This window comes from Macaca mulatta, chromosome 8, assembly GCF_049350105.2.
Source record: "Macaca mulatta isolate MMU2019108-1 chromosome 8, T2T-MMU8v2.0, whole genome shotgun sequence".
Classification (NCBI taxonomy): domain Eukaryota; kingdom Metazoa; phylum Chordata; class Mammalia; order Primates; family Cercopithecidae; genus Macaca; species Macaca mulatta.
Window position 1 is genome coordinate 26,160,298 of NC_133413.1, and position 11,085 is coordinate 26,171,382.

Genomic DNA, 11,085 nt, shown 5'->3' on the forward strand with positions numbered 1-11,085 from the left:
AGAAAGTTTAAAAAGAAGGCCACTGTATGAAAGACATAGTTTAGAAGACAATTTTGCAGGGCTGAGATTCAGAAAATCAATACCAAATGAGAAATATCTATGAATAAGAATGTTAGAGAGGACTTTACCTGCTGTGATGCACTCAAATGGAGAACAGATGAAAAGTATGGAACAAATGCTGTGTTTCAAGGGAGGTATTCTAAGGTGAACATTTAGAATCTTGTGCCAGACGATATCCCTCAATTGCACTTTCTTCCTGGAGTTTTCTTTAGAATGAGGGTTTGAGAAAAAAGGAAAAGGGTGTCCACAGGCCCATCTCCTCACCACTTAGCACATAGCACATACCTTGCCCTCAGCTAGACACCAGAAAAACGAAAGAAAGAATGAACCAATGCATCATGAGAGAATGGGAGAAGAGGACTGCACACAACTTCTTGCTAACTTTGTCCACCCCCAAACCCACCACCATCTAGTAACAACCCTAAATTGGCAGAATGTTTCATTCTGAAATCACATTAACCTATATTGAGGATAGGAGGCAGAAGAGAGAAACCTGCAAAAAGAAGAGACAGTCCCCCTACCCATCATGGAGACTTTAAAAAAAAATTTAAAAACCCAACACGCTGTTATCTCGGGTATAATAATGGCCCCAGGATACAAGAAAACAGTGAGAAATCAGAGGAAAGGGAACATAACGAGGTTTTCATGGACATCTGGGAAGAAGATGAGAGGAAGAGTCAAGGCGTGAAAATTCAGTACCGATGAATTAAATTAGCAGAGGCATTTAGGAGAAAAAGGCAAAACTTTTCAAATACTGTGAAGAGAGCCTCTGACTGCCAGGTTGAGCGTGGTCTGAGTTCACTCCCTCTCCCTCTGGGAATGCACCACGTCGATTCCAGAGATAGTTAGACTTCCTTCTTGCAAATGCATCTTCAATCACAAAAAAGCAAAGCAAAGCTAAATAAAGAACTTTCTGAAAAAATAATTTTACTCTGTCCTCAATAAAAACAAGAAAAAATACTGTGATAACACGCAAAACTTAAATAGAGTCACTTTTCCAGGGTGCAGATCTCTGACCTTAAGACAAGCTCCAGGCCAAAGGACTGGCCAGTCTTTATGTATCATGCCCGCTTCCCTTTCGGCTCCTGCATTTCCAGGTAGGAAACTACATTTTATTACCGATTTCCTAATCTTTCCTCCTCAATTCCTGATACCCTGCATTTTTAAAAATCCTGCTTGTGAACCGTCGGCAAGGCCCTTTCCTATCAGCTTCCAGGAAAGCCTCTGACCTCCGTGGATGCTTTCCACCAGGAGCCCACTTAGCAGGTGACAGGGAAGGTGAACCCACTTCTTCAGCCCCACAGGCCTCTGTGCCCACAGAACAGGGTGGGAGCGGAGCGCCTTCAGGACCAAGGACTTCTTTCCTTTCTTTGCCTTTGCATTTCCTCTGCATTCCTCATGCATCAGAGGGGCTGTGACTGGTGTACTGTAGGTAGGCACAGTAGGAGATCCCTGAATCCTGGTATGGCTCTGACTCAGAGACAGGCCTCTGTGGGCAAAATCTAGGACCTTGTACGCCCTCGTGTGGCCATAATGTTGACAGCAGCAAAGCCCAGGTCTCCATCTTCTGTTGAATCGTAGGTGACAACACAACCCGCCGACAATGGCTTTATTGCAGGCCTCTGGCTGTGCTGGTCCAGCCGTATGTGAGCACGTGACCGTGGCAGAGAGGAGAAATCCAGCTTTACAGACAGCTTCCACTGGACCTGTCCCTGAACAACAACCTGCCCACAGCCTCTACCCTCAGCCACTATGCATGTCTTTCAGGTCACCTTAACAAAAGCTGAGCTTCTTGGGCTGAAAACTGCATCTCTGGCCAAGCCTCATTCATTTAGTTCAGCACAACGAACTCCTCCCTTGTTACCTGTTGAATGAAGAAATAATCAATCTCTGTCTTCCACCCAAATATCTCCGTTCTACTTTTTATTTGGAACTGAATTTGAAATTAAGGGTTTGCAAGGATTCTCTTCCTTATTCATGGCTGATTTGGCCAGTTTTCAGCCTAAGAAGACTCTTGGAAGGAGAAAACATGCATGCTCTGGAAACAGTGTCTCTGGGGCACTGTTAACATGCCTCATGCAGACACATATTCACAAGCTGAGTGCCACCAAACCACCGCAGAGACCTTCCACAGAGACGCACAGAGCTGTCACCTGGAGTCTGTGCAGGGTATGGTTGACTACAGGTTTATTGTCTCTACTCAGGAGTGCAAAAGGAAAAGGCCAAATACCAAGGAGATTCTGGCTTATTGTCCATTGGTATGAAAAGAAAGGGTAAAGGGGAATTAGAGGAATCAGGGGTCCAGGTTAAAGCTTTTGGGGGCAGATCACCGGCTCTAGACTGACATATCTCACAGTCTTTGAGCAGAAACAGACCTCCTGCCCAGACTAGCAGGCCAGGCAGGTAACCTTAGTCCAGCTGGCCAGAAAGATGCCTGCTCAGGCCTATCAGGTGGATTTCCAGGTAAGGGATTTTCAGGAGTTTAGGGCTAAAATCCCTGAGTTTCATTACTAGGGCAATAACCGGCAAGATGACAACATCATCTGTTCCTCTGAAGTATCACAATTAGTCCAACCACAGTGTCTCCTATCCTAGAGTTCACTCAACCTTTTCTATCCCCTTTTACTCAAAGAAAAAGCTACCTTCTCATTACCTTCTGATATGGTTTAGATATTTGTCCTGCCCAAATCTCTTATTGAAATGTAATCCCCAATGTTGGAGGTGAGGCCTGGTGGGAGGTGTTTGGGTCATGGAAGTCAATCCCTTATGGCTTGGTGCTGTCTGTGATAATGAGTGAGTTCTCCTGAGATCTGGCTAATAGTGTGGGGCACCTCCCCTCCACCCTCTCTTGCTCCCTCTCTTGTCATATGAGATGCCTGTTCCTCCTTCACCTTCCATCATGATTGTAAGCTTCCTGAGGCCTCCCCAGAAGCCAAGCAGATGCTCGCACCATGCTTCCTGTACAGTTTGAAGAACCATGAGCCAAGTAAACCTCTTTTCTTTATGAATTACCCAGTCTCAGTTATTTCTTTACAGCAACACAAAGAGTGGCCTAGCACACCTTCTACATAATCTCCCTCCCTTCTCCTTAACCTCAGCCTGAAGCCACAGATGCGGGATGGCTTGTTCCTTTGCTTTTTCCTTGATAGTTCTACTTGCAACTGTAGGCTTGCCTCATTTCCCATATTTAGATAAATCTCTTGGATCATGACTACCCTGCCTACTGTCATTTTTGAGGATTCGAATTCTAGGCACAAGTTCTTTGTCTTATAAACATTTTTCAAATATTCCAGATATGTCACATATATGTACGTACATAGAGCATTTCCTCCCAGGCTGGGGCTTGCCTTTTCATTTTCTCAATGTCATGTTTTCAAGGTTAAAAATGTTCAATTTTGGTGAAATTCAATTTATCTTTTCTCTTTTATGCTTTATATTTGCTCAGTACTAACACACCTTTTCTTCATCTTGGTTGATAAGAATTTCTTTTATGTTTTCTTTCATAACTGACATTCTTTTAGATTTTATATTTGGTTGTATGATGTATTTCAAACTACATTTCATATATGGTGTCAGGTAAGGTCCAACGCTCATTTATTCCATATATATGGTGAGTTGATCCAGCGCCTTTTACTGGAAAATAATGCATCCTGTTTTTATTGCATTGCCTTGATACATTTGTAAAATAAAAAAGTCATTAAGCATATATGTGAGAATCAATTCTTGGCCTCTCTATTCTGTTCTATTGATTTGTATATTGATCCTGCAACTTGCTAAACTAACTTATTCTAGTAGCTTTTATGTAGGTTCTGAATTTTGACATTGCTTTTCCTTGATATACCTTGTCTACCGGATTGTAAATCCAGGACTCTCCATTGACTTGTCACATTATTTAGACACCGATGACTGTTCCTAATCACATTGTGCAGCCAACTCAGTTATCAACAACCCAGATTGGATCTGGACTCTACACGTGTGTCCTGTTCCGTATCCTGAAGCTCTCCCCTAATCCTGCCATGTGATGGCCCTCTGGTCCATACTCAGTTACTTCCTCCTTGCACCAGGTTGGTGACCTGAATGTCATTCTCTTTTCTTCATCCTCCAAGTCAGAGGCATCATCTATATTTGCTTAGACAACAGTTTTAGCACAGAAATTCAATTTAGCAAATGAATCTTTCAGCGTTTACCCCAGAGGGGGCTATCTGTATGTGGTGGTGCAGGGAGAATCCCTTGTCCTTTGGTAACTGAGCGTTTAAAAGATTAATACTTTTTTAACTTTAATATTATTTATTTATTCATTTGATTACTTATTCCTTCTCCAGTGGGTTAAAGAGACATACAGAAGAAATATTCAATTGGAAGAAGATGGACTTGTGTCTGGGAATTTTACCGCTCAGCTACTCTGAGGACATCTTTTTGACACAGTAGATATAGACTTCATACTACAAAAGAACATTCACCAAAACAGATGTAATAATCTTAGCTAAAATGAAAGGTCCTGGGTTGAATGCAGAGACATGAAAAACTGAATACTAAATTACTTTTTTAAAGGAAAGAAAAATCCAGACAGTATTCAATGGTAAAGTCCTCTCTAAGCATGTGAGCACAGGAAGATAAAAACTTCGGCTGAGGCCGGGTGCAGTGGCTCATGCCTGTAATCCCAGCACTTTGGGAGGCTGAAATGGGCAGACCACCTGAGGTCAGAAGTTCTAGATCAGTCTGGCCAACATGGTGAAACTCTGTTTATACTAAAAATACAAAAATTAGCTGGGTGTGGTGGTGGGTGCGTGTAATCCCAGCTACTCCAGAGGCTGAGGCAGGAGAATCACTTGAACCTGGAAGGCAGAGGTTGCAGTGAGCTGAGATCACAGTACTGTACTCCAGCCTGGGCATCAGTTGAGCAAGACTCTATCTCAGAAAAAAAAACAAAAAATTGTTTGGTTAAATGCTGGGAAATGAACTTTCTCATGGCCTGCCGGGCAACTATCACCAGCTAGAGATTGTTAGTGGTTGTGTTTTCTCTGTGTTTGTTGAGTTTCCCCTATGGCCCTAGACCAGGACAACAGGCATCTACTAACTATAGGTTCTGATTACAAAGAACAGAGATAATTCTTTATTTCCCTGCTAATTACTCTTAAAACGCACGTTGAAAGAAAGAGTACCACCTCCTGTATCCATCAGCAAATAGGACTGTGCCTACCACCATCCTTCACCACCCAGGGCCCGCTGCCTCAAAATTCTCCATTGTTGTCATGAGTCATTGACCAGCAGGGGCAATGGCACCTTTCCAGAGTTAGCCTCTGTGCAAAGAAAGCAGAATCGGGCAGAGAGACACCTGGCAAACTGGAAAGCATTGGCAGGGATGTGTGACTCACTGGGTACCTTCCAAATAGCATGTGGTTGGTTACCATATTTCAAGTGCTTTCACATTTTAACATACGTGAAATTGGGATACTGCTTGTAGTATATATGTATGTATATTTTTTGCACATATACGTATTCATATACACATAGAAACACACACACTTTATAAGGTACTATTGCCCTTTTTCATCTCAAAAAGTGTGATGAAATAGATGCTGTCTATTCCATGTCTATTCCAGCATGCTATCTGTGAATGGAGGAACTGTACTCATTACCATGGCTGTTCCAATATGTTAATGATACTAACTGAATGAGTCTGTATTTTTAGGTGTTGGTGGCTTGCTTTTTTGCATTAGGAAATCTTGCAGCTTTCTTCTCTTTTATTAGGCAATTGTGACACCTGCTGTCAGAAACAAAGAACTTACCCTCTTCTCAAAAGCAGGCCTTTTCTGTGGAAAAGAAACACTGCTAGGACATGAAAACTTCTGGGGGAAGATGAACAAATAAGTTATTCTTTTTTTTTTCTGACTATTTAAAGTCCAGTACTAAGCAGCCTGTTAAAAGTCCAGTATTAAGCAGGAAGCATTTTTCATTGAAACATTCTAAACAGCCCCAAACCTGTCTCTCTACCTCTGCGTCCCTGGCTTTTTCCCTGAGGATGTGGTGGTGAGCCATTTAGAGACCAATAGTTGGACTAATATTTGCAGGCATCTATGCAACCTTTGGGCAGGTAGACAGCACTCTTTTCTAGTTTCTAGCTACCTACATACGTTTGCCTCTCATTTTTTTGGAAATATTTCTTTATTAAGGTATAATTTATACACAATAAAATGCAGTTCCTTTAAGGGCATAGTTCAATGAATATTAACAAATGTAACAGCTTCTGCAATCACAATATAAAACATTTCCATTACCCATTCCTTTATGCCCCTTCCTTGTCAGCCCAACTTCACCCGGGGTCCCAGGTAATCACTGATCTGCTATCACTATAAATTAAGTTTGTCTTTTCTAGTGTCAAGCAAAAGGAATCATCCAGAATGCATGTTTTGTGTCCAGCATCTTTCACTCAGTGTAATGTTTAACAGGTTCATTTATTGTTCCAGTTACTATTGCTGCATAACTAGTCACCTCAAACTCAGTGGCAGGGAACAATCATTTGAGCATGCTCATTGATCCCATAGGTCAGACTTTCATCAGGCCACAATAGGGACAGCTCAATGATACATAGGGCCTCAGCTGGGAATACGGACAGACTAAGGGCGAGTAAACGCTTGGGGGTCAGAGTAATGGGGATGATTTCACTCACGTGCCTAAGGATTGATGCTGATTACTGGTAGAGACCTCAAAGGCATGTCTGGGCTGGAACACTTTTATGCGGTCTTCTCATAGCTTCATGGTCTCAGAACAGCAAGACTCATTACCTGGTAGGTCAGGATTCCAGGCAGAAGCCATTTGGCCTTTTCTGACGTAGACACGGAGGTTACGTAGCGTCACTTTGATTGCGTTATGTTGCTTTTAAGTACATGATCATGGTCAGTGTAGATTTAAGGGAAGGCCCAAAAAATTTGACAAAAGATCTGTGGATATATATTAAAACTGCCACATTATTTAATTACAATGGAATCATTTTTAAAAATCATTTTTAAAGATGTTTTAAGAAATCATTTTTTAACTGTTCATGGGTAGTGAGGCAGTTTCCAGTTTTTGGCTATTACGAATATAACTGTAATGAACATTTGTGTACAAGTCTTTGTGTGGGCATATATTTTCATTTCTCAGAGTAAATACCAAGAGTAAAATTTCTAGACCATATGGCAATATATATTTAACTTTATAAGAAACTGACAAAATGTTTTCTAGAATGATGTCACTTTACATCCCCGACAGCCATATGTGAGAATTCAAGTTGCTTTACATTTTCAACAACAGTAGTATTGTCAGTTTTTTCAAATTTTAGTCACTCAGTTGTATATATAATGTTGTCTCATTGTAATTTTAACTTTCATTTCCTTAATGACTAATGTCATTGAGCACGGTTTTCAATGCTGATTGACACAAATGGGTTGCAATCATTCGCATGTCTTTAATGAGTTCTTTGTCCTATTATTGAATGATTGCAGTTCTTTATATATTCCGGATATATTAGATATCCACACTACACAAATATCATTCCCAGGCTATTGTTTTTCCCTGTTCATTTTCTTAATGTTATCTTTTCAAGAAGTTTTCGATGAAGTCCAAATAATTTTCTTCTGTTGTGTCTTATTTTCTCTGTACTAAGAAATCTTTGCTTCTCTTTGGTTGCTAAGATTTTCTCCTATATTTTCTTCCAGAATTGTATTGTTTTAGCTCTTACCTTAGATTTCTGAGGCATTTCCAGTTAATTTTTATGCATGATGTTAGATATGGTTTAATGTTCATCATTTCAATACCTATAACCAGTAGTTCTGGCACCATTAATTGAAAAAAGTATCCTTCCCTCATTGAATTACCTTTGTACATTTGCAAAAATAATTAGCGAGCATAGACATGAGAGTCCATTTCTGTCGTCCTTATTCTGTTCTGTTGATCTGTATGTCAGCGCTTCAGATGCTTTGGCCTTGCTGAACTAATTTATTAGTTTCAATTGCATTTTTTAGACTCTTTAGGATTTTCTACATACAATATCATGTTGTCTGCAAATAAAGAGATTTTTACTTCCTTCTTTCTAATAAGCACACCTTTTATTCTTTTTCTTATTGTATCACAATGTTAGGTACTCTAGAAAAATATTTAGTAGAATTGTTGAGAATGAATATCCTTGTCTTATATTTGATCTTATGGGGGAAACATTCACTCACTCACTCATTCACTCACTATAAAGCTTTCTCAATCCATACGGATGAGGTTGACATATGGAACTAGATAATTCTTCATTGTGCAGGCAGCTGTCTTGTGTATTATAGGATATTTTGCAGCACTTCAGGCCTCTACTCACTAAACACAGGGGGAACGTCATCCCCCACCCTAACTGTGACAAGCAAACCTGTCTCCAAACATTTTCAAAAGTTCTCTAGGGGCAAAAATCACTCCCAGCTGAGCAACATTGCTATGAAGTGTGATTTTAACTGTAGGTTTTATGGAGATGCACCTTACTAGGTTAAGAAATTTCTCCTCCATTTCTGGTTTGCTGAGAACTTTTATAACCAATGGGTGTAGAGCTTTAACAAAGGATTTTATTGTTATAGTAAGTCATTTGATTTTGAAGCGGGATTGCTGTCTGGGGTAAATACCCAAAATCCATCGTCTCACACCAGGGAAATTGAGGATATGGACACACAAGAAGTGAGTTTAAGAGCAGAGGTTTAGTAGGCAAAAGAAAGAGAAGAGCTCTCTCTCTTACAGAGAGAAAGGGGTTCTTGAGTGGGTCTTCTGGTTCTGCGGTGAAATGCATGGGGTTTTATAGATGGGCTTGAGGAGGCAGGGTCTGATTTGCATAGAGCCCAAAAGATTGGTCGAGCCAGGTGTGCCATTCACATGGTGCGAAGAAGCTGACCATCCTAACCTAATCTTTTATTATGAAGATGGGGTCTCTACCTGGCCATTACCAGGTTGCCTGCCTCTTTTTTTTTCTTTTTTTTTCTTTTTTTTTTTTTTTGGCAGAGTCTCTGCTTTGGCCCAGGCTGGAGTGTGGTGGTGTGATCTTGGTTCACTGCAACCTCAGCCTCCCAGATTGAATTGATTCTCCTGCCTCAGCCTCCCTAGTAGCTGAGATTACAGGCGCTCGCCACTACGCCCAGCCAATTTTTGCATTTTTAGTAGAGACAGAGTTTCACCACATAGGCCAGGCTGGTCTCGAATTCCTGACCTCAGATGATCTGCCTGCCTGAGCCTCCCAAAGTGCTGGGATTACAGGCGTCAGCCACCGTGCCCAGCCTTCCTGTCTTTTTACTGTACACATGGCAACAAAGAAAACAGAAGAGGGAACCTCCATTTTGAACATACCTGCCCCCAGGTAGCCTTTTCCTATTAGCACAGTTGCCGGCATTCACCTGTACAAGCTTCCAGCTTGCTTATTTTTGTCTGCAGCTCAATTTTACAGGCTGCTCTTTGTTAGAAAAGAAATTATTTGGAGGAGAAGATGCGGTTTGGTTTTTGGCCTCAGAGATAACACCACACATCTACAACCATCTGATCTTTGACAAACCAGATAAAAACAAGAAATGGGGAAAGGATTCCCTATTTTATAAATGTGTTGGGAAAACTGGCTAGCCATATGCAGAAAGCTGAAACAGGATCCCTTTCTTACACCTTACTCAAAAATTAACTCAAGAAGGATTAAAGACTTAAACGTAAGACTTAAAACTATAAAAACCCTAGAAGAAAACCTAGGCAATACCATTCAGGGCATAGGCAAGGGCAAAGACTTCATGACTGAAACACCAAAAGCAATGGCAACAAAAGCCAACATTGACAAATGGGATCTAATTAAACAAAAGAGCTTCTGCACAGCAAAAGAAACTATCATCAGAATGAACAGGAAACCTACAGAATGAGAGAACATTTTTGCAATCTATCCATCTGACAAAGGGCTAATATCCAAAATCTACAAAGAACTTAAACACATTTACAAGAAAAAAACACCATCATCAAAAAGTGGGCGAAGGACGTAAACAGACACTTCTCAAAAGAAGACATTTATGCAGCCAACAAACATATGAAAAAAAGCTCATCATCACTGGTCATTAGAGAAATGCAAATCAAAACCACAATGAGATACCATCTCACATCAGTTAGAATGGCTGTCATTAAAAGTCAGGAAACAACAGATGCTGGAGAGGATGTGGAGAAATAGGAATGCTTTTACACTGTTGGTGGGAGTGTAAATTAGTTCAACCGTTGTGGAAGACACTGTGGCGATTCCTCAAGGATCTAGAACTAGAAATACCATTTGACCCAGCAGTCCCATTACTAGGTATATACCCAAAGGATTATAAATCATTCTACTATAAAGACACATGCACACATATGTTTACTGCGGCACTGTTCACAATAGCAAAGACTTGGAACCAACCCAAATGCCCATGAGTGATAGACTGGATAAACAAAATGTGGCACATATGCACCATGGAATACTATGCAGCGATAAAAAGAATGAGTTTATATTCTTTACAGGAACATGCATGAAGCTAGAAACTATCATTCTCAGCATCATACACCAGGACCTGTGGCAGGGTATGGGCCTTGGGGAGTGATAACATTAGGAGAAATACCTAATGTACATGACAGGTTGATGTGTGCAGCAAACCACCATGGCACGTGTATACCTATGAAACAAACCTGCATGTTCTGCACATGTACCCCAGAACTTAAAGCATAATAAAAAAGATATTATTTGAGGGCTGCTTTTTGTTAAAAGGAAAACCTTACCAAGAATTCTGACCCTTCCTATCTGCCTAAATAATTTGTTTCTAGCTCCTGTATCAGTTTCTCTTTCATAATGATGAAATGTAGGGGTTAATTTTTGAATGTTATTCCAAACTTGTATTTCTAGGATAAACTCCACTTGGTCATGTTATATTATTCATTTATATATTGCTATATTTCATTTATTTGTATTTTTAACATTTTCTTTGAACTATTTTCTTTCTAAGCCAACCATTTTTAAAAAATGTTTTTGTA